We start from the raw sequence: 25078 nt of genomic DNA, 5'->3' as shown, positions 1-25078 counted from the left end.
TTCTGTACCAAACTGTGTATATTTATGAGTTTCACCCCCTTTTTTTTGCATTTCAGAAAAAATGAGGGATGATACACAGTTCATCTTCCTCTTCCTTTATGTTCGTATATTCTCCTGCACTCCAAACATGCAAAATAGAAAGTTCTATACCCTTTTTCCTCAGTTCTACATTTGTTTTACCCTTCTTTAAGCACTCAAAACAGAACTAATCCTTTCTGAAGACCTGTTTTTCTTATTTAATTCCCTCAAAGTCCTTTGAAGACATTAAATTTCTTTTTTTTTAAACTTAATAGTATTTTTTTCCAATTACATGTAAAGACAGTTTTCAACATTCATTTTTGTAAGATTTCGAGTTCCAAATTTTTCTTCCTCCTTCTCTTCCCTCTCCCTTCCACGAGACAGCAAGTAATCTGATATAGGTTATACATGCACTGTCATGTTAAACATATTTGCACATTAGTCATGTTGTGAAAGAAGAATCAGAACAAAAGGGAAAAACCACAAGAAAGAAAAAACAAGGTGAAAATAGTCTGCTTTGATACGCATTCAGACTCCATAGTTCTTTTTCTGGATGTGGTTAGCATCTTCCATCACGAGGAAGACATTAAGTTTTTGCAGGGATATTTTTCTTCTATAAGAATGTTAGCACTGCATCATCCTATAGTTCCTTCCAATTATTCAAATCAGTTTTCCTTTCTATGTTTCTGTCCATATTTCACAGTTTCTACTCAGTTGTTTTTTTTTTTATTTTCATCTGAAATGCTTAAAAGCCCTATAATCCTTAAATGGTCCAGTCCTCCCCTGTAGGATTATGTTCAGCTTTGTTAAGTTAAATTATTCTTGGTTGTAAATCTAGCTCTTTTGCTTTTTGGAATGTTGTATGCCAAAGTCTCTCCTTTATTGTAGGTCTTGAGTGATCACCTGTGGTCTCTTGGTACTTAAACTATTTCAGCATGCATGCTTTTTTTTTTTCTTTGACAGAGGAGCTTTTGATCTTGGCTGTGACATTTCTGGGATTTCTTTTGGAGTTTCAAGAAGTGGTTGGTGAATTCTATCTGCACTTTGTCCACTGGTTCTAATGGTTCCAGGAAATTTTCATTTATATCTTGAAGTATAGTGACTGGAGTTTTAAAAAATGATGATTTTTCAGTTAATTCAATGATTCTTTTTTTCTAAAATTATTTTTATAAGCATTAATTTCCCACTCATTGTCCCTCCTCCACTTGAACAATTAAAACAACAAAAATAAAAACCTTATAACAAATATACATAGTCCAGCAAAACAAACCTCCAGAGCCTATGTTCAAAAATGTATGTGACTCTGCACTTTAACTCCAATACCTCTTTGGCAGGAGGTGGGTATAGTGTTTTATCTTCAGTCCTCTAAGTTCAACAATTCTTAAATTATCTTTCCTTGACAGTTTTCCAGGTCAGTTGTTTCTCATGTCAGATATCTTATACTTTCTTTTATATGTTTAATATTTTGATTTTCTAATATTTCTTGCTGTCTCGTGGAGCAGCTGATTCCTGTTTGGTCTATTCTAGTTTTCAGGGAGTCCATTTCTTGGGTAAGGTTTACCATTCTCTCTTTTAAACTATTTATTCTTCCAATTTTTTTCCTCTAGAGCTTTAATTTCATTTTTCTTATTCATTGTTTCATTTTTTCTTCTAAGTATTCATGTAGTCCTTGTGGAAAATATATTTTTTCTTTTGAGTTTGTGATTCTTACAGAGTTGTCATTCTTTTTTGGGGGACTCTTTAGATTTGTAATAATTTTTTTGTAGTGGTCAGTATTTTTTTAAAATTTGATTCATCCTTCCAGCTTTAGTTCCTGAATTGGACCTTTATCCTAGGGCCAGGCTGTACTCTAGGCTGTGATGCTATTTGATCTTGCCCTGAGTTTCCTAGATTCCTATGCTGACTTTCATTTTCCAGGGACAAGTATAACCAAGGGTTAGATGCCTCCTGGGTTTTTGAAATTCAGAGCACTGGATCTTGAAGGCCTTCTCTGGCATCTGAGGACAAAGTGCTAGGAAAGTCAGAACCCCAGTTTGAGTGTCCCCTTGCCTTGCTGGTTGCTGCCACTGGGTTCTTGCTACCTGGGCTTCTAAGGCCTTCATTCTGGGGCTTTCTGACCACCTTAGGGTTTTCTCAGGGGAGCCCTCTGCTTTTGCTGTCTCTGAACACAGAGCCTTAAAAGGCTACACATGGCCCTGGCCTTCTCTGGTCCCGTTGGGAAACTATCCTGTGCTCACTCTGTTTTTGGTGGTGGCCCTATTGCCCTTGGGCTTCTGGCAGACTTTTGTGTTCTGGGATGAGAGAAGCCATGGTAGTTCCTCACTGGATTTCTTGATTATTCAGACTGGTGTAAAATTCAGGGCTTTACTGGAATAGACATTTGGGAGCTGGGTAGTCTGCTTCCTCTTCAGGCAGCCATCTTGTACTTTTACATAGAGGGAAATATAGGTGCAGAGATGAATGACTTGTCCGAGGTTATGCTGGGGGTTAAGTGACATAGCTTGGATTTGAACCCCATCTTAACTTCAAACCTAATTTATTTTTCACTGTATCATACTTCCTTTTAGATAAGGCAATTAGTATTAAAAATGAGGCGGACATACTGGGTGAAGAATTAGGGGAGAGACAAGTTTTAAGAGGGAAAAATCACATATAAGAGTCAGAGTGGAATATAGAAGACAACAGAAACCCTAAGAGGATCCCAAAAACAATATTGCCCCAGTTCCCCATCTGGATCAGAATTACTTTGAATTCAGTGAAAGCTAGGATCAATTTCCCTTATCTATCACTTGTTATTACATCAGAATCATTATAACTAGCTCATAACTTCTTAAAAAACTCAGTGAGCGTTGGGGGACAGTCTTCCCATGAGCGTATGTTTACCATCAGTATCATTCGGTGGTCATGCAGAAAAGGAAATTGGCCTCAGCTCCTCATCGAATAAGTGGAAATAATGCCTACCCATCTCCTGCATAGGCATGTGGTCAGGATGTAATTGGCTAGTTAACGTGAGGAAAGTGCTTTGTCACTGGAAAGCTGGATGTAAGATCTTGTTATTTTCACCGAGGTGAAATGAGGTTGGAAGGAATGGGAGGGCAAGCTTTATGTCCAGGGGGCTGCCCATTGGGTGATGAATTCTTTGGCCCCAGCAACCCGTAAAATAAAAACACAAAATGGCCCTCAAACTTCTACAGAGACAGTGGCAGATTGAATGTATGAATGAATGTGCTTGTTAAACAGTATGTGCAAGCATTGGCAGAGCAGAAAAGTGGTGGAATATGTGGCAGGGAGTGCTTAGAATTAGGCAGTTTTTAGACTGTCTATAAACTTTAACTCGGAAGCCGGCACTCTAAATGTGAGATTCTTGCCCTGTGTATAACCAATGAGTGTCTATGCTGCTGAAGGAGCTGAATCATATCCATCCTTACATTCTTGGTGTAATTCAAGCCAGAAGAAAACAGAAGAAGTTGCAACTAATTGGAAGGCTGGTTTACAGGGGTGCCTTGGAAAGGCAAAAAAAAAAAAAGAAAGAAAAGAAAGAGAAAAAGAGAAAGGGAAGGAAGGAAGGAAAGAAGGGAGGGAGGAAAGGAGGAAGGGAGGAAGGAAAGGAAGGAGGAAGGTAGGAAGGGAGGAATGGAGGAAGGAAGGAAGGAAGAAAAAGGAGTTGGAGAAGTTGATCTTGTGAAATTTAGCCACTTGGCATTTATAGTGTTTATGAAAAGTGTTTGCAGAAAGATGACCATGAAAATAATTGCAATTTATGCACCAGCAATAGTTGCAGAGGATGAAGAGGTAAAGACATTTTACAAAGAGCTTACTGATACCCCAACAAATTAAATCAACATACACTTTGATATCTGATGATGTCTGTGTAAAATTGGGAATAGTTGAGGCATACAATGGAAAGTCTGAGTCAGGAAGAAGGAATATGAGAAGCCAGTGAATGACTGCCTCAATCTCCTCAACTGTGAAATGAGGATAACAATAAAAGCCTCTCAGGTGTGTTGTAAGGATTATATGAGATAATATTTGTAAGGATTATATGAGATAATATTTGTAAAGTGCTTAGCACAATGCCTGGCATATAGTAGGCACTTAATAAATGCTTTATAAAACTCAGTAGCACAGTTCTAGATGTGTTTATAGAAATTGCACTTAAAAGAACAAAGAAAGGAAAAGCAGTTGGATTGGACCGTAGAGAGTACTGTACTGGAGATGACATAATTGTGAAGATGAGCTCCTTGAGAGCAAGGACTATCTTTTACCCTTCTTTGTTTCATCAGTGTTTAGCACAGTGGGTAGCATACAGTAGGTGCTTAAATGCTTGTTGACTGACTTACTGACTATTGAGGGATTAATTCACAAAGTATCTAGAGAGGAGGACACTCATATTGAAGAAAGGTAACTGAGAAAATGTCTATATATTTATGTTCCTGTCTATTAAAAATCTTTATAAGACTCTTGTACACGTGCATCAAGAGCTTTAAAAATACACTATTTTTAGAGTCAGAGTTGGCGCAAGTAACTTTAAGATGTCATTTTAATACACAAGACATGTAACAAACCAGTAAAAGGGTAGATTTTAAAGACAATTTTTTGAAAGTCACAGAGTCCCATAATCTATGCTAATAGTCCATTAGAAGAATTATATACAAACATTTCAGTTTTCCTTACATTTAAATATTTTGCTTGCTGAAGTTCTACTTCATTAGAGGCTAAATCTTTACCTTAGAAAACAAAACTGAACAAAGCTCTCTGCTCATTATCTTCTGGAAGAGATATGAAATCGTTCTTTAGACCCTTGTTCATACTAATTATCCCTGGCTTCTTTCATAATCCTTTTCCTTTCCTTTTAAACAATTCTGTTCCTGTCTTTATCAACTGCCTTGTATCCATCTATTAATGAGCAAACAACGAATTGGATATACTACTCCACTAATAACCTAATCTTGTATGCCATATCCCCAATAATATATTCCAGTATCCTAGCTACTTTTTTTAGAAAGATTTTCAAGTTTTCACATTACTGTTCTTCTTATATGTCTTTCTACCATTCATTCATTGCTTTAGCTTTGACTGTATAGATTGGGTATTTTGTGTACTTGTTATGTCTACTCTTGCAAATTTTTTATTTAATTACTTCTCTGATTTCTAAAAATTAATTTAACCTCCTGTCTGTTTAAGGGCTTTAGCAATTTCATGTGTCATTACATTTAAAAATTTTCTCAATTCTCATGTAATCTAGACTATTAATAAATATAAATATTTAGTCTCAGAATCCTACCTATTACCTGTGTCTCTAGGTTGATACGAAACCACTGGTCATCCTTGCTTCTGTGTGTTCTTGGTTAGTATAACAGAGCCGTGGGCCTATGGAACAACCTCTTTAACCTGAAACAAAGGCAGGCAATGTTGGAGATTACCTAGTAGATGCGAATTGTTGCTTTTGCCTAACACCATATTTTTCTTAGAGCAGCTAGGTAGTACATAGTGCACAGAGCACCAGACCTGGAGTCAGGAAAATTCGTCTTCCTGAGTTCAAATTTGACCCTAGATACTTATTAGATGTGTGACCCTAGGCAAGTCACTTTTCTGTTTGTCTCAGTTTCCTCATCTGTCAAATGACCTGGAGAAGGAAGTGGCAAATCACTCCAGTATCTTTGGCAATAAAACCCCAAATAGGCTCCTGAAGAGTCATACATAACTGCACAAGAACTTATTTTTCTTGCTAGTGGTTGGTCATTTCCAAGTTAGTTTAAGGACATTATCATCTAGATGAAGTTTTAAAAGCTGAAAACAGGATTTGACAAAAGCAATTAGCTAGTAAATGGGGTGTTTTCTTACATGTTTCTTTCTCTCCATTTCACAGAGTACCTTTCAACAGATGTGAATTTCCAAATGAGCATATGAAGGAGGAAAACAATGGGTAGAAAGGAAATGGCCTTGAAGCCAGTTCTGAAAATAAAACAAAACGAAAAATGTGGCCTTCCTTATGATCCCTTTTATTTCATAGCTTTAGTATACTCAAGAACAAAAATGAACATCTCTTGTAAAATATTTATACATTTTTGCATACTTCAATTTCCTCTTAAATTTTAAAGCCTTTAACAGGTCATATAACTTAAAATGAGTTTTGACCTTCCTTATAAAGCACTGACTCCTATAAGCATTTTGTAATTTTGTTTAAATATCTATTATTTATAAATAGTTTCCTTTCATTAAACTGTTTTCAACTTTGATTACTATACTGATTTTCAATTGATTGGCAGAATTTATTTTTATTGACTAGTCAAACTTATTGCCTGTACCTTTACTTCATTCTTGCAAAATTAAATAGTTGTTGTTTAGTTGTTTTCATCTGTGTCTGAGTCTTCATGACCCCATTTGGGGCAAAGATACTGGAGTGGTTTGCCATTTCCTTCTCCAGGTCATTTGACAAATGAGGAAACTGAAGCAGGGTGAAGTGACTTGCCCAGGGTCATGCAGCTAGTAAGTGTCTGAAGCTGGAGTTGAACTCAGATCCTCCTGACTCCATGCTAAACTAAACACTTTAAGATTTCTATCCACTCTAAGAAAGAACTATTTGGTTGTTGTATTAAAGTCAACAAAAACTGCAGTGATTTGCTGCTTACAACTATCAAAACTCCTCAAATTAATCCCATGATTCTATGTTCCTGGATAGGTTAGGTTGACTTTATGTAGCTAGCAGGATGAAATTAAGAGGTACTTAGAAATTAGAATAAAATTTAAGATTTAGTTATGAAGATTGAAAAGCATAGCCATTTGGCAGAATTAGGAAGGAATATTCAAGTCTTTTAAGATTGAGATTTTTTAAAATAAAGCACTTACCATGAGTTCATGTTTATGTATTTACCAGCCAGCCTTCAATTACAACTTAAGTGAAAAAGTTTGATTTTACTAGGATGAAATAGAACTAGGAAAAGAAAGAATTCACTGTGTCCTTGTTTAGAGTTCAATGTTGGGTTTCAACAGATGTGCGGAAACTGTTTGAAGCATTTTCTCTTTCTCTTTAAACTTTTCTTCCTGGCTTTGCCGCTTAAGTACTTTTCAAGCCTCGCTCTGACAAACCGTTCCACAGAAGGCATTGCAAAGTACTTTTTTCTTGTTTTATCTTTTTTTTGGTACCAAGGTATCAGCCACTTCTGATACTTGTGCCAGATGATGTGCTCAAAATTTTTTTTTTCCTCAGGCTCCTGGTATTGACCTTTCTTGATCTGTTTGAAGAAGTCTCAAAACCTCTTTCCTACACAAGTTTGTCATTGTCATGGACTTGGCATTGGCGACCTCTGCCTTTTGGTCTTCAGCTCTAACATGAGAAATGTATTTCTTTCTTTCAGTAGGATTGTAACAACAATGCTGCCAGCAGCTACAGTGGCTGTGTAAGACCAACGCCAAGAGCACACGGAAGGGCTGCCAACAGCCCTTCTTTGATCTGCTTTTCTAAGGAAAGCAATTTTAAGGGGTTAACAATCTCAGTTTAATTAAACATACATATGTCATTTGCCTAGTTCAGGGGAAAAAGATCAGCCCTCTGAACTTCAAGGCAAATACAAACAGAAATTACAAACATGCATTATAAACAGATCAACAGACAGATCTTGTCTGATCAAATCACAATAGTTACCAGAGAAACACCAACATCTGGATTATCAAAGCTGGGGGAGTGCTGTTTCAATGGCTCGCCCAGAGTCTTTTCACCAACACTCTTTCAATGAGTGTACCCCAAAAGTCAAATGCTACCCTGCCAGTACCTATACACTGTTCAGAAGCTTGAGGGCTCAAGGGTATGGGAAAGTTAGTTCTTCAATCACTAACACTAGGGTATGGGAAAGCTCTTTAATCACTAGTACCACATCATATACATTATTTCCAATCAATCACTCCCCATTGCCTTAGTGCTGAGAAACACTACAAGACAAAAAGATACCACGCTACCTGCCCCATTTAAACAAAGGTGAGACTCATTAAAAGAACTTGATAGCCTTAGCATCCCAAAAGAGAAGAACAGCAAAAAATCCTGCCCTGATTACCATTAGAAGGACATACAAAAGTTCAAGTAAGTCTTCCTTACTCTTGTACCTTCATGTTCACAAGTATATGCAATGCCTGATTTGACTGTTTCTTCTCCCCAATTTTTTGAATCACCAAAAAATTCTTCTAGTCCTATCCTTAACAAAGTAGTATGAATTAATCTGTATTGGTGGAGGGTATGATGTTGGATGTATTCTTGTTTAACAAACTTGCCAGCATTGGAGGCCTTCATGCAATTGGCTAAAAGATGTAGAGAATACAAGATTTTACTGTGTTTGTTGATTAAAAAAGCATTTGATCTGGTAGAGCAAAATGCTGCCTTAAAGGGTCTTTTCCAACAAGATGTTTCTCATCCTTACATCAAAGTCATTCAAGATTACTTGAATGATATAATAACAGTGATAACCTTGCTCAGTGATCCTCAGATCATTAACACCAAGTAAGGCATAAAGCAGGATGTTTGCTACTCTCATGAATAATAATAACAGCTAGTGTTCGTAGAGTGCTTTAAGATTGGCAAAGTGACTTACAAATATTATCTCATTTGACCCTCACAATAACCCTGAGAGAGAGGAGCCATTATCATCTCCATTTTACAGATGAGGAAACTGAGGCAGCTAAACGATTTGCCCAGAATCATACAACTAATAAGTGTTCGAGGCCAGATTTGAACTCTGATCTTCCTGGGTCCAGGACTACTGCCAATGGAGGAGTCCAATGTAGAAGGAATTCAATGTAGAATCCAAGTTAAAGGGAGATCTTTTATGAATGGTTTACTTCCCCGAATGCTCTTGTTCGTAGATAACATGCTGATTACGTAAATCCCTGGAACACTGCAGAGCCTCCTGGAACAGAATTGTTAACAAAACATAGGAGAAGATCTAAGGACCTGTGGGGATCGGAAGGCTGAATAGGAGAATATTGAAAGATCTTTCACTGTCGAAGGATGCTAAGCAGCTGTGTGGACCAGATGTAGTCCTGGACTGCCGCTGTGGGGGAGGAGGAGCTAGCACATACCTGGTGAGTGCAGTAGCAGAGGGATGGGGACCCTGCTGGATGTGGGCACTTGCAGGAGAGAAGAGTCCCTGATTTTGGTCCCAGGGCTGAGGGGACAGTTGAAGTTTGCACCCACTGGAGGGACCACAGGGAACAAGAACATTTGCAGGACAGTGTGGCTGGGGACTTTGGCTGTGGCTTAGGGGTGGAGAGGAGTGCCCAAGGTTGGGCCCTAGGACAGAGCTCAGAAAATAACAGTTTAAGAGGGACCTGAGGCTTGGGGCATCACTCCCCACACCTCAGGACTAGAACTTAATTATAATAATAGCTGCTAAAAACAAAATAAAAATGAGTAAGCAAAGGAGAAAGAATCCAACCATAGATAGATCTGGGTTCATATTCAGAGGAAGATATCTAAGAAAGCCTCTCTGTTTTCAATGAGAAGTGTCAACTGGTCACAAGGCCAAAAAGAATTCTTTGAAGAAATTTAAAAGGCCTTTAAAAATCAAGTAAGAGACTGCCCTTCCCCCTGAAAAAAAAAATCAGGTAAGAGAGATTGAGGAAAAATTGGGGAAAAAATTAAGAACAATTCAAGAAAATCAAGAAAATTATGAAAAGAAAGTCAACCAACTGGAAATGGAGAATCAAAAACTCAAGGAAAAAAATAATTCCTTGAAAACTAGAAGTGGGCAAAGGGAAGCTAATGACATTATAAGACACCAAGAAATAATAAAACAAAATCAAAAGAATGAAAAAAATAAAAGAAAATGTAAAATATTTCATCAGAAAAATGACTGATATGGAGAACATATTGAGGAGAGACAACATAAGAATAGTCAGACTACCTGAAAATTATGATTTAAAAAGTTATCTTGATATAATATTATAAGAAATTATCAAGGAAAATTTCCCTGAGGTGCTGGAACAGAAGGCAAAGTTGAAATAGAAAAAAATCCACCAATCACCATGTGAAAGGGATCCCAGGAGGAAAACTTACAGGAATCTCATAGCCAAACTTCGAAGCACCCAGGTTGAAGAGAAAATATTGCAAGCAACCAGAAAAAAAAAAACAATTTAAATATCATGGAGCTACAATAAGGATCACACAAAACCTAGCAACTACTATGTTGAATACTATGTTGTTGTAGGTCTTGAAACACTGTATTTCAGAGAGCAAAAGAGCTGGGGTTATGACCAAGTATAACTTATCCAACAAAGTTAAGTATAATCATGAATGAAAAGAAAAATGGACATTTAACAAACTGAAAGACTTTCAGGTATTTGTGACAAAAACAGCAGAACTTAATGGAAAATTCGACATATAAGAGTCAGGAGAAATATAAGGTAAACATTAAAGACCAATTATAAAGGACTCAATAAGGTCAAACTGTTTACTTCTTAAATGTGAACATGTTATCAGTACTCTTATAACTCATTGTTTGGGTAGTTTGAAAGAAAGGCTTGGGCTGAGCTGTGTATGATGGGCTGATTTAAAAAAATAAAACTGCATATGGAGAGATAAAAAGGAGTAACTATCTCATACAAATGAGGCATGAAAAGAAGAATTGATACAGAAGAAGCAAGTGGTGGGGAGGGCAGGTATTGCTGGAAGCTTACTCTCACGGGAAATAGGTTAAAGAGGAAACAACATATATATTTAGAAGGGTATAAAAGTCTTCTACATTTAGAAGGAAATAAGGAGGCAAGGGGTTAGGATAAGGGTGTGATTTTGGGCAAGGGTATGTAGATTAAGAATTAGGAGGGAGAGGAGATAAAGGAGAAACTCTTAGGTAGATTAAGCTGGAGAGTGGGGGGAGAGGATAAAGTAGGGACTCTTAGGGGTGGGTAGATTAAGGAATCAGGGGGCTAAGTAGTGTGTAGAAATAAATTAGACAGGTAAAGAGAGATAGGGTAAATAGGGTAAGAAGGACAGCGAGGAAAAATAGGATGGAGGGAAATAAACACTAAGTAATTATAACTTATAATGTAAATGGGATGAATTTACCCATAAAATGGAAATGGATAGCAGAACTATCTGGTACTGGCTAAGAAATGGAGAGGTGGATTAGTGGAACATAGTAGATATATACAATACATAGTAGTAAAGGACTATAGTAACTTTGTGTTTGACAAACATAAATATTTAAGTTTTGGGGATAAGAAGTCAATTCTTGGTAAAAATTGTTGAGAAAACTAGAAAGCAGTCTGGCAAGAATTGGGCATAGACCAATATATTGGACAATGTACCAAGATAAGGTCAAAATGGATTCATGACTTAGATATAAAGGGAGATATTTTAAGAAAATTAGGAGAACATGCAGCTCGTTACCTATCAGACTCATGGATGAGAGAATATGTGAAGAAACAAGAGATAAAGAGCATTGTTGAGGTGTAAAATGGATAATTTAGATTCTTTTAAATTAAAAAGTTCCTGTGTAAATAAAACTAATATAGCCAAGGTTAGAAGGAAAGCAGAAAGTTGGGAAAAAAACTTTTATAGATAACCTCTGAGATATGGGTCTCATTTCTCAAATATATGGAGAACTTGGTTGTAAGAAGACAAGTCATACCCCAATTGATGAATGATTAAATGATAAGAACAGGTAGTTTCTTGATGAAGAAATCAAGACTATTTATAATTATATGAGAAAATTCTTTAAATCGTTATTGATTAGACAACTGCAAATTAAAATAACTTTGAGATATCATCTTATACCTATTAGACTGACTAAAACAATAGATGTTCTTCAATTGGGGAATGGCTAAATAAGCTGTGGTATATGTGGTATATGTGGTGGAACATTGTCATGATTTAAGAAATGGTAAGCTGGTTGACTTAGGAAGAAAAGAAAAGAAGAAAGATTTGGACTTACGAAAGAAGATCCTATCCACCTCCGGAGAAAGAACTGACAAATAGAAATATGCATAATATGGTCTTGCATATATGTATATGTGTGTATGCTTATGGATAGGTATGTATGTGCATATATTTGTGTTTACTTGTAGCCTTCTCTAGGGCGATGGGGGGAGGGAGAAAAAATAAAATAAAAAGGGCACAGCAGAGAACAAAAGAAAACTTAGAAAGGAGCACAGAAACATTGGGTTGCTTTGAAAACAAGGTGTAGGATTTATTACATTGGTTTTCATGAAATGGAAATTTATTGTTTTATATGGAACTCTCTCTTATGTTCTGCTCTGTACATGGAATTGTTTTTTTTCTTTTGTTTTGTATTTAAGTTTAAAATGAATAAAAGATTTTTAAGAAGAAAAAAAAGATGACTTGATTAAGATAATTTGAGATTTGTGTCACAGCATTGAATTGCAGTCTGACATGCAGTCAAAAGTTATTATCCTGAGGCATGTAGTTGTCAATCAGTGTTCCATCCCTACTGCTTCTTCACCAGCTTCCCATATAGAAGACTCATTTAATCTTTGATTTGTCCCCTATCTACTTGGCTGTGCCCCTTTTTTTCTTTCTTTTTTAAAAAAAATATCTTATTTTTTCCCCAATTACATGGAAAAACAATTTTAACATTAAGTTTTTAAAAAAGTTTTGAGTTTCAAATTCTAACCTTCCCTCCTTCCCTCTTCCCTTCCTGCCCTTCTTTCTTTCCTTTCTAATATTTCATTTACCTATAATTGCTAAAGGTAATAATCCAAACATGTAATTTAATTAGATAAGTGTATAGTATATTCAAAACAATGAATTGTTCATATAAAGTCCTGCTCCTTTCTTAAGTAGACATTTTATTTGCTTCAAAAAATACAAAAAAGACATTTTGTGTAAAATACAGAGAAATCTGTTTGAAGAAATATAGTTGTGAGAGAACCTGAAAGAAAAAGCAAGCCCTCTGATAAGGACACTAGAGGAATGATACAGAATTCTGAGAGCAGTGGATTGAAAACATACCTCTCATGTGGGAAGACTTGATGAACTGCTACAAAAAGAGGTGAGCAGCACCTAGAGAACAATTTATATAATAACAGCAATTTTGTAAAGATAATAAACTCTGAAAAACTTAATAACTCTGATCAACACAATGACCAACCACCATTCCGAAGAACTCATGATGAAACATGCTAGCTACTTCCAGAAAGAGAATCAATGGATTCAAAGTGCAAATTGGAGCATACTTTCTTCTATTTTTTTGGCAACATGGCTAATGTGGAAATTGTTTTTGCATGTGTATACATATTTATAATGGTTTTTATTTTTCCTGACTTCTCAATGGGTGGGAGAGGGGAAGGGATGAGGGAGAGAATTTGGAACGGAAAATAAATAAAATTGAATTAAAGCTAAAAAAATAATAAAAGAAAACATGCCCCTCAATAAAATAAAATATGGTGTCCACAATGGAACACAGTAATCCGAATGTTGTCTAACCAGGGCAGAGTATAGCAACACTATCACCTCTCTAGTCCTGGATGTTTAGTGTAGCTTAGTCACAGCAGCCTTTTTTTGTGTGTGTGCTATGACAGAATGCTGATACATGTTGTGCTCGTAGCCTACTAAAATCTTCAGCATTGGTTTTTGTTGCTTTTCTCCAGTTATGTGTCTATCAGCTCATACATCTAAAGTTGTTGGTTGTCTGTTTTGGGAGGAGACTCTATCTCTATTAACTTTCATCTTATTAGATCTGGCCCAGTGTTCTAGCCAATCAGTTTGTTGCTGTTTAGTCATTTTTCTGTGTGTCTAACTCTTGTGACCCCATTTGGGGTTTTCTTGGCAATGATACTGGAGAGGTTCACCATTTCCTTCTCCAGCTCATTTGACAGGTGAGGAAACTGAAGCAAACTAAGTGACTTGCCCAGGATCATACAACTAGGAGGTGCCTGGGGTCAGGTTGAACTCGTGAAGATGAGTCTTCCTGACATCAGGACCAGTGCTCTGTCCATTGCACCACTTAGTTGTCCTGGATACTTACAGCACATCTAATTTGAAATATCCAAAAGACAGTTGGTAACACAAGACTGGAACTCAGGAGAGGCTAGGGCTGGATATATAGACTGGGGAGCATCTGCATAAAGGTGACCACTGAACTTTTGGGAGCTGATGAGATCACTGCACAAGACAGTGTGGAGGAAAAAAAAGAAGAGAGCCCAGGATAGTCTTGATTATGATAATAGCTAGCATTATTTAGTACTTTTAAGATTTGCGAAATGCTTTACAAATATTGTCTTATTTTATCCTCACAACAACTCTTAGAGGTAGGTACTCTTATTATCTCCATTTTACAGATGAGGAAACTGAGGCAGACAGAGCTTGAGTGACTTGCCCAGGGTCACATACCTAACGAAAGTCTGAGGCTAGATTTGAACTGAGGTTTTCCTGACTCCAGGTCCAGGGCTCCATTTACTGCACCAACCTAGCAGCCTCTTTAGAAATTGTTCTGGTTCTGCTCACTTCACTGCACCATTTCATACATGTCTTCTCAGGTTTCTCTGAAATGGTCCCTTCCATCATTTTTTATGGCACAGTAACATTCCATTATATTCATATACCATAATTCATTCAGTCATTGCCCAATTGATTAACACGCTCTTTGATTTCCAGTTCTTTGCTCTAACAACAACAACAAAACAAACAGCCTCATATAAATATTTTTGTACATATAGGTCCTTTTCCTCATTCTTTGATCTTTGGGGGGAAGGGGCATAGTACTAGTAGTGATATCTCTAGGTCAAATGATTTTTTGCATAGTTCAGTGATTTTTTTTTGCCCATTGTTCCAAATTGCTTTCCAGAGGGGTTGGGCCAATTCACAGCTCCACCTGTAACTTATCTAATATTTGTCATTTTCTCCAATCTAATGAGTGTGAGGAGAAACCTCAGAGCTGCTTTAATTCGCATTTCTTGAGACTGCTACTCATCGAAGTGGATAGAGTGTTGGGCTTGAAGTCAGGAAGGCTCCTCTTCATGAGTTCAAATCTTGCCTCAGACACCCATTAGCTGTGTGTCCCTGGGCAAGTCACTTAACCCTATTTGCCTCAGTTCATCATCTGTAAAATGAGGATGAAATGGCAAACCACTCCAGGATCTCTGCCAATAAAACTCCAGGTGGGATCATGAAGAGTTGGACACGACTGAACAACAACAAAAATTATCAGTGATCTGGAGCATTTTAACATATGGTTGTTGATAGCTTAGATTTCTTCCTTTAAGATCTGCCTATTCATATATTCTTTGCACATTTATTTGTTGGGGAATGGTTCTTGTTCTTAAATATTTTAACCAGTTCTTTATTTATTTCTATTATCAGAGAAACTTGTGTCCCCCCAATTAACTGTTTCTCTTCTAATTTTAACTACGTTGGTTTAGTTTGTGCAAAAACTTCTAAATTTTATGTAATGAGAATTGTTCATGTTTTCTTCTCTTATGCCAAAACATCTTATTAATTATTTAATATACATGTATAAACAGCAGGTGGATACTGGTGATCAAGGCACAAAGAGCTGCCAGTTGGCTAGTGTGGGAAAACTCCTTTCCTCCTTCCTTAGTGGAGGTTTGGCTTTCTTCCAGCTCACTCTTCCCTCAGAGGCAAAGCTTTCTTTTAAAATCCACATCAGCTAAAACATATTCAATAGTTTGAAAGTGAAAACAAAAGTTACCAGCATATTGCCACCTTAGCATGATCAGATGCTTACTGACCAGCTCACGAAACTGGCCTTGAGGCACTATCCTCTCAAACATGCATCTTGACCACTGATCCAGTTCACACCAAAAAAAATCTAATTCCAGTCTCATACTTGAAATCTGCTTCCCTCTGGTGTTCTCATTCTATTTCTAATCGGTCAGAATTCAAATAAGCAGAATTATCACTGGATTGAACTACCATCTATATTTTAATACATGATCACACACATATTGAGAAATCACTTAAAACAGTATCATTTGCAAAGATAACAGTTTTATTATCAGCCAGTCTGACATCACAAGAGCAGGAAGGAGGAGCAGAAGTGTTTTTGGTTCCTCCAGCATCCAGCTTTTCATTATGGAATGGGAAAAACAGAAGGGAGCGAACAGGGTACCTAATTGCAGAGTAGACCTCAAACCCCTCCCTCAATCTTCCTGAAAATAGAGGGAAAAATCTCCAGGCTTATTAACAGCCCTGCACCTGCCTATATCGTGGATAGTTGCTGTCACCTCTGGAAATCTGCCCCCAGTTTCTAACATCTTGCCCCTGAAACTATTTTATTTGTCTTTCCCACAAAGATTATGGAGGACTATCATCGTATCTTTTTTAAAAAAATGTTTAAACATTCATTTTTTAAATTTTGAATTCCAAATTCTTTCCCTCTCCCTAGTCCCTTCCCTACCCACTGAGAAGGCAACATTTAAAGTTATGCAAAACATTTCCACATTAGGCATGTTGAAAAACAAAACAAAACAAGTAAAATAAAATTTTAAAAATATACTTCAATCTGTACCCAGAGTTCATTAGTTTTCTCTCTGTTGATGGTATTCCTCATCATTAACCCCTTGGAATTGTTGTCGATCATTGTGTTGATCAGTCACTAAGTCTTTCACAGCTGATTATCATTACCACATTGCTATTACTGTGCACAATGTTCTGATTCTGTTCACTTCACTTTGCATCAGTTCAAGTCTTCCCAGGCTTTTCTGAAACCATCCCTTTTGTCATTTCCTAAAGTACAATAGTATTTCATCCCAATCATATACCACAACTAATTAGTTCAGCCATTCCCCAATTGATGGGCATCCCCTCAATTTTCAATTCTTTGCCACCACAAAAAAAGCTGCTATACATATTTTTGTACATATAGGTCCTTTTCTTTTTTCTTTGATCTCTTTGGGATACAGACCTAGTAGTGGTATTGCTGAGTCAAAGGAGACACATAGTTTTATAGGCCTTTGGGTGTGCTTCCAAATGGTTTTTTCCAATTTATTTGTTTTCAACATTCACTCCCACAAGATTTTGAGTTCCAAATTTTCTCCTCATCTCTCCCCTCCCCCTCCCCCCATGATGGCATGCACTCTGATTATCCCTTTCCCCAATCTGCCCTCCCTTCTATCACCTCACCCCCTTCTCTTATCCCCCTCCCCTTCTATTTCCTGTAGGGTAAGATAGATTTCTATACTCTATTGCCTGTGTATCTTATTTTCTGGGTGCATGTAAAAACAATTTTTAACATTTGTTTTTTAAAACTTTGAGTTCCAAATTCTTTCTCTTCCTTCCTCCCCATCCACTCTCATTGAAAGGTCAAGCAATTCAATACAGGTTATACATGTGTAGTCATGCAAAACACTTCCATAATAGTCATGTTGTGAAAGACTAACTATATTTCCCTCCATCCTATCCTGCCCCCTCCATTTATCCTGTTCTCTCCTTTGACCCAGTCCCTCCTCAAAAGTGCTTGCTTCTGATTACCCCCCTCCCATTCTGCCCTCCCTTCTATTACCCTCCCTAGCTCTTTTCCCCTTACCTCTTACTTTCCTGTAGGGTAAGATAGATATCCATACCCAATTGAGTGTGTATGTTATTCCCTCCTTAAGCCAAATCTGATGAGAGTAAGGTTCACTTATTCCCTCTCACTTTCCTCCACTGTAAAAGCTTACCCCATTCTACCTCTCCCTTTCTCCTTCTCTCAGTATATTCCTCTCTCACCCCTTAATTTAATTTTTATTTATCTTTTTTTTTGGAGGGGAGAAGGCAAGGCAATTGGGGTTAAGTAATTTGCCCAAGGTCACACAGCTAGTGCGTCAAGTGTCTGAGGATGGATTTGAACTCAGATCCTCCTGACTCCAGGACTGGTGCTCTACTCACTGTGCCACCTAACTGCCCCTAATTTTATTTTTTAGATATCATCCCTTCATATTCAACTCACACTGTGCCCTCTGTCTATATATATTCCCTCCAACTACCCTAATAATGAGAAAGGTCTCATGAATTACAATATCATCTTTCCAAATAGGAATGTGAACAGTTCAACTTTAATAAGTCCTTTATGATTTTTCTGTCCTGTTTACCTTTTCATGTTTCTCTTGAGTCTTGTATTTGAAAGTCAATTTTTCTTTTTAGCTCTGGCTTCTCAAGAATGCATTAAATTCCTCTACGTTGTTGAATATCAATTTTCCTCCTCATTGATTACACTCAGTTTGGATGGGTAGGTGATTCTTGGTTTTTATCCTAGCTCCTTTGACCTGTAGAATATCATATTGCAAGCCCTCTGATCCTTTGATGTAGAATCTGCTAAATCTTGTATTATCCTGATTGTGTTTCCACAGTACTTGAATTGTTTCTTTCTGGCTGCTTGCAATATTTTCTCCTTGACCTGGGAACTCTGGAATTTGGCTACAATATTCCCGGGAGTTTTCCTTTTGGAATCTCTTTCAGAAAGTGATTGGTGGATTCTTTTAATTTCTATTTTATCCTCTGGTTCTAGAACATCAGGGCAATTTTTCCTTGACAATGTCTTGAAAGATGATGTCTAGGCCCTTTTTTTTTTTTGATCATGGTTTTCAGGTGGTCTAATAATTTTAAAATTATCTCTCCTGGATCTATTTTCCAGGTCAGTTGTTTTTCCAATGAGATATTTCAAATTGTCTTGTATTTTCTCATTCTTTTAGTTTTGTTTTATAATTTCTTGATTTCTCATAGAATCATTAGCTTCCATTTGCTCCATTCTAATTTTTATGGAATTATTTTGTTCAATGAACTTTTGGACCTCCTTTTCCATTTGGCTAATTCTGCTCTTTAAGGCATTCTTCTCTTCATTGTTTTTTCGGACTTCTTTTGCCATTTGGTCTAGTCTATTTTTAAGGTGCTATTTTTTTCAGTATTTTGGGGGTCTCCTTTGACAAGCTGTTAACTCATTTTTCATTATTTTCTTGCATCACTCTCATTTTTGTTTCCAATTTTTCCTCTACTTCTCATACTTGCTTTGCAAAATCTTTTTTGAACTCTTCCATAGCCTGAGACCAATTCATATTTTTCTTGGAGGCTTTGGGTGTAGGAGCTTTGACTTTGTAGTCTTCTTCTGATTATATGTTTTGATCTTCCAAAGTAAGATTCTATAGTCTGAGTTTTTTCTGCTGTTTACTCATTTTCCCTGCCAATTACTTGACTTTTTAACTCTTTGTTAAGGTAGGACTCTGCTTCCAGTGTGGAGAGTATGCTGTCCCAAGCTTCAGGGGTTTTGTGCAACTGTTTTCAGAAATACTTCTAGGGACCTATAAGTTTTCAATTCTTCTAAAGTGGTGTGATCTAAGGGGAGATGTTTACTCCTCTCCTGGTCTGTGTTCTGGTCAGTGATTGACCACAAGCACTCTTTTCTGCCCTGGAACTGTGAGGAGGGTTCCTTCTTCACTGCACAGTGCTCCTCCTTGTCCCAGGACTGCCACCTAGGACTACAACCCAGATCCAAGTATGGGCAAACCAACGGAATTTTGCTTCAATGCCAGCAAAGAAAGACTTGTAATCTTCTTCTGATCAGTTGTTCAATCCCCTTATCGTCTATGGGCTGAGAGCTCTGAAAGCAGCCACTGCAGCTGCTGCTGCCACCACTGCTGCAGCCACCACTGCTGCAGCCACCACTGCCACCTCCACAGCTGCCTTGGGGCTGCATTGGGGCCAGGGCCGGTTTACACTCCTCTCTGACCCAGGTCTGATAGACCTTTCCCACTGACCTTCTAAGTTGTCTTTGGCATTTGTGGGTTGAAAAATCTGGAAACCATCTCTGCTGCCAGTGAATCAGTCCCCTGAGGCCTGCTTTGGGTTTGCTGGGGCCCAGTCTGTGCTGGTGCGGCCCATGCTGGACTGTGCTCTTCTCATAGCCTGGTGCAACAGACCTTTCTCATTGACCATCCAGGTTGTCTTGGGCTGGAAATTTGTTTCACTCTATCTTTTTGTGGGTTCTGCTGCTCTAGAATTTCTTTAGAGTCATTTTTATAGGTATTTGGAGGGGCTTGAGGGAGAGCTCAAACAAGTCCCTAATTTTACTCCACCATCTTGGCTCCATTCCCAAATTATTTTCCAGAATGGTTGGACCAGCACTGTTGGTAAAGACATGAACTGGCCCAGCTATCCTGGAGACCAGTTTAGAACCATTATTTTATCTTTAAGAGCCCAATGAAATATTGTGGGGAAAGTATATCAGCACATGTACATACATGTATAAAGATCCTCTGATAGCATATAACGGAAGTGCCTTGGAGGGGTTTGAGCATGCATAGAAGTTCTGTAGCTTTCCAGTCTGTTATGTGGTTAAAAGAAACCTTTTCTGATGGTCTGTATAACTTGGGGTTCAAAAGGCCTTAGTCAGCCTTAGCCATTATCTTTGGCTGCTTGATCTTGCTGAATCTGACTTTTGTGATGGAGAGGCCTTGGGGTCCCCTCACCAAAGCCAACATATTGCCTGTGAATATAGGCCTGAATTCTCTGCCTGCCTTGGTGTATGTTCTTTCATTTTAGGTAAAAGGATTGGAAACTGTGACTTTGTGAGTTTTAAAAGTTTCAGGAGAGAAGCGATATACCAATGTTCTAGTGTCTGGGTGGGTTTTGCAGCCAGCTCAGCATCAATGTCATGAGGTGCCAGGAACGACTATCAGCAGAGATGTTCCGGACCCACTCTGGTGTTAGCTGAGACAAGGATTCATCCAGCAGTGATGCCACAATGGGATGTGAACTTGGTGGGACCAATGCTATGTAGGAACTGTGAATAGAGGGAACCTCCTCTTCCTGGATACAAGGTGGAATAGAGAAAAGTTTGCATCTGAGGAACGGAGGGAAATCTTTGTACCTTTGTCCTTGCTATATCTTTGAAGTAAATGTCCCTTGGTAAGAGCTAATCGATATCAAGTGGTTAAATGGAATTGAGGCCAACCCAGTTAATCACATTTAATAATGGGAGGAGAACTGGTCAGGTTTGAACAAATGGCATTAGAAAAAGAGGATACTTCTAGAAACCTGAGGTTCTAGCAACAGCTGTTGCTAGCCTGACTCTGGGATATAGAGCCAGAGACTACTTAACACAGTAATTTGTGTTGGCAGTTGGGAGTCATTTGAAAAAGGTTTTGCTGTGAAAGGCTTCTTCCTATTGAGCTAAGAGAGTGTCTTCTTTCTTTTAGCTATGAGGCTCTCTATGAGGAATCTGAGGAAAATATGGAGAGAAAAGTGAGAAGAAATTTCTTATCAGGACTGTCTTGATAGTTGTTATAAAGAAAAATTATAAACAGATTTCCATGAAGAGTTTGTGAAGCTCTGGTAAGTACAGTGTATTCTGGAAAAACTGCTTTTCTGTGATGACTGAAGAGATGACAAAGAAAAAGGACGAACCTATCTCAAACCTATCGCATTTCCTGAAAGACTGAGTTTAATTCTTTTCTTAAGAAATATGAAAAAAGATTCATAAGAGACTTTAATCAGTATCTGGAGTGAACCAAATAGTGAAATATTGTTTCTGGAAGTGAAATAATATCATTCTATAGTAAAAAAAAATTGAGGCAACTCTGGCTATGATTTTTTTCATAGGCAAAATATTGTAAGTAATTATATTTTATTTTGTTTTATTATTTTTTGTTAATGAATTGTAAATGAGTAACTACTATTAGAAAATGAATTTTCTGTAGCTTATTTAATAAATAATACTTAATGAATTGGCATGGAGTTCAAGACAGCTGATTGATTAGTGAGAAAGAGGTCACAATTGTATTAATTAGAAAGAAATAGTCAAACATACCCTAGAGCACTCTTGATTTTGGGATGATAAAATTAAACATGAGAGCACATCAAGCAGAAGGCTGAGGTACAAGTGAATGTGGGTGACACTATCTTCCTTGGTGCATTTCTGTCACTGGGGAGCAACGATGCCTGATGGTGCTCAACTTAATCCACAATGACAGAGTACAGCATATAAATTCCTGCTGAGACATCATTCTGACTCCTTGACTCTGCCCTTCCCTCCTGTGACGAAAGTCAACATGTTTGTTCCTTCACATTTTGTTTGCTTGTCTTGGCTTCAGCCTATCATATCCACAAACCCTGTCAAAGGTCCAAGGAGCTCTGGGAAGTTTACCCTTAGGTTAGACCTGAAATGATCTCAGAGTTTAGAGAATGCTAGAAAGGGGAATGCCCTTCAGCAAGGAGCCTTGCCCTTTTCATTCTTTGCTCTTTGTGTCCAAGGCTTTTGGCAGAACTTTAACAGGGTGGTTATAAGTGGATAACATCAAGATACACGATTCTACTGAAAAACACTAAACAGCTTCTCCATCTCATGGAAACTGTCTCCAATGATACTGAATATTATTTAGACTTCTTAAAGAACACCAATGAATGAGAGAGACTTTGAGTGTGAATCCAAAGGTCCAGTTGAGTCCACTGGATGGTTTTCTTTCAGGCAAGACATATTGAGGATGGCATTCTCAAGGGGAAAAGCTGTGGGAGTGTATGCCAAGAGACTCAGTGAAAACACTGAAATCAAAGCTCATTGGGAAGAACGTATTCAAAGTAATTGATGCTTAAACCATGCTAGTCTTATCATAGACTTTCAGAACTATAAAATGGACCAGAAAAGATTTGCAAAACATCCTAACAAAAATTTGTACACGATTAATGAAGCATACTCATCAACTAAAGGCAACTATGAAAAAATGAAAACTTCGTCATCAGAAAGCAGGAAGAGAATTGATAGACATTCTCAGAGCATATGATAAACAGGTCAAAAATTTAGAAAAATACTTTTGGAATAAACAGTTATCATTTTACCAAGCAATAGTAAAGGTTGCCAATATATTTACCGAGAGTTAGAGCCTCTGACATGGCTAATCCCTCAATCAGTTAATCATTCAATCATCAGTGATCTAAGCAGTGGCTGAAAAGGCCCTTCATGGGTGACATCCACATGAACTCAACCAACAACATCAAATGAACAGTTGAGTCATGTGTATTTGTTTGCAGAAACAGAGGAGTTTATGATGGCAATTTTGTATCAGGTCATTGCCAGCAGAAATCACATATGGCTTATTCTTAAAGATCTTGGACTTATTGGTCAATTCAGTTAATGCAAGAAAATAGTAGAAACTATGTAACACCTCACTGAAAGCTGTGAAAATTTAGTACCCACAAAGTACCCTGGTGGCCAGAATTATACATTGGAAATTTTCTGTCTTTCATCAAATAACAGATGACAAATCCCCATACAAAAAATACAGTCTTCGAAAGATCCCTGAGAATTCACCAAATAAATGGTAGTGGAACCAAATCATTATTACAGACAGAGATATTGCCCCTGATTGTCTGGATAAAACATTGATTTAAAAACACTCATGGTATCCAAACTAAATGGAAAAGTTTCCAGAATATAGAGACCCAGCAGAAGAAATTAAAAAGAATGTGGGAAAAGGATAAAGTACATATCATCCCAGTATTCTGTCTACTATTAAAATAATCCCAAAGATACTTTCAGTGAGCCCACAGAAGATGAGCTTTTATCTTAATTGTTTAATTCAATTACAGAGGAACAGATAGATTATCCACTTATGCAATACTCTACAGAGCATTAAAAGATAATAAAAAAAAGCTAGGTGAGGCAGTATATGAAGTGGGGCACTGGGCCCAAAGTCAGAAAGACTCATTTTCATGAGTTCACATCTGGCCATGGACTCTTACTAGCTGTGTGACCCGGTTGCCTCAGTTTTCTCATCTGTAAAATGAGATGGAAAAAGAAATGGCAAACCATTCCAGTATCTTGGCCAAGAAAACCCCAAATGGAGTCATAAAGAGTCCAACATAGTTGAACAACAAATAGCAGGATAGTTCCTCATCTCAGGACTACTAATATCTGAGCTCCATTGAAAAGGATAAGAACAAGACAAATAATAATAATAATTATAGAATTCCACGTATATGGCAGTTGGGATGGGCTACTGCACGAGTAATAGCAGCCACAGCTGGCACATTTCCTTTCTTTGTAACCTAGAGAAAAGCAGTCTCATCTTATTATTTAATTAATTAAATGCCGAGCAAGGAAGTATAATATATAATTTGGCCACAAGTTAGCACTATCTTCAGACCACCAGCCAAGGGGCAGAGTTAGACAACATTCAATGTGAGCCACTAGCTTCCCAAGGCGCAGTGGTATTGTAGTATTTCCCACTGAAAAGGGTGGGGCAGCGAGGTGATGTGGTGGCTAGAGCACTGGGTTTGGAATCAGGAAGACTCATCTTCCTCATTTCAAATCCAGCCTCAGACACTTACTAGCTAGCTATGTGACTCTGGGCAAGTCACTTCATTTTTATTTGCCTCAGTTTCCTCATTTGTAAAATGAACTGGAGAAGGAAATGGCAAACCATTCCAGTATCTCTGCCAAGAAAACCCCAATGGGGTCATGAAGAACCAGACATGACTGAGTGACAACAAACTTAAAAGGACTCTGCTTAAACCCTTACACTACTACCCTGTCCATTGCCCCGGATTGGGCCAGGACTCATGAATGTGGTGGCTAGGTTCAGATTTTAGTCTGAAGAAAAGAAATGGAATATTACTCTGAACTAAGTGACATGGGAAAATCTCAATATGGCTCACTTTGTGGTTTCACTTCCACCTAGCATTTGGGAAATCTGCTCTCTCTCAACCATCTTTATTCATAAAACTTAGACAAAATGACTTAGATGTAAACTTCTTTTTTTAGTGTCTTTGTGATTTACTAACATATGGTAAAGTAATGAGCACAGCAAACCTGTAAAGAAACTTCTCTACCCAATTGTCTCTCTCTCTCTAAGCCTCTTTCCAACAAGCAGATGGGAGAAAGAATAAGGGAAGGGATGATGTGTTGTTTTGAACTTGATGAAATTAGCTCTGAAGACATCCCAGAAAAGAAGGAGGAAACCCTGGTGATGGGGATTGGGCTCTTGGCCCAGTCTCCCTGGTAGCTGAGGTTTCATGGCAGCTACCAGGCTGATCTCTCCTGGACCCTAGTGTATTTCACTACTACAATGCCCAGCCTTGCCCTATTGGCCCCATGTTGTTTCGAGGTCATTCATAGCCTTGGTCCAG

At 37.8% G+C, this 25078-nt stretch overlaps 1 pseudogene; it reads right to left on the bottom strand.

Annotated features, from left to right (window-relative positions):
- Positions 1-7004: 7004 nt before the first annotated feature.
- LOC118846908 lies at positions 7005-8289 on the bottom strand (annotated as a pseudogene).
- Between the last annotated feature and the right edge of the window lie 16789 nt (positions 8290-25078).

The sequence above is a fragment of the Trichosurus vulpecula genome, chromosome 4 (assembly GCF_011100635.1).
Source record: "Trichosurus vulpecula isolate mTriVul1 chromosome 4, mTriVul1.pri, whole genome shotgun sequence".
NCBI lineage: Eukaryota > Metazoa > Chordata > Mammalia > Diprotodontia > Phalangeridae > Trichosurus > Trichosurus vulpecula.
The sequence above is the reverse complement of the archived record's forward strand: the minus strand, read 5'-3'. Positions and strand labels throughout refer to the sequence as shown.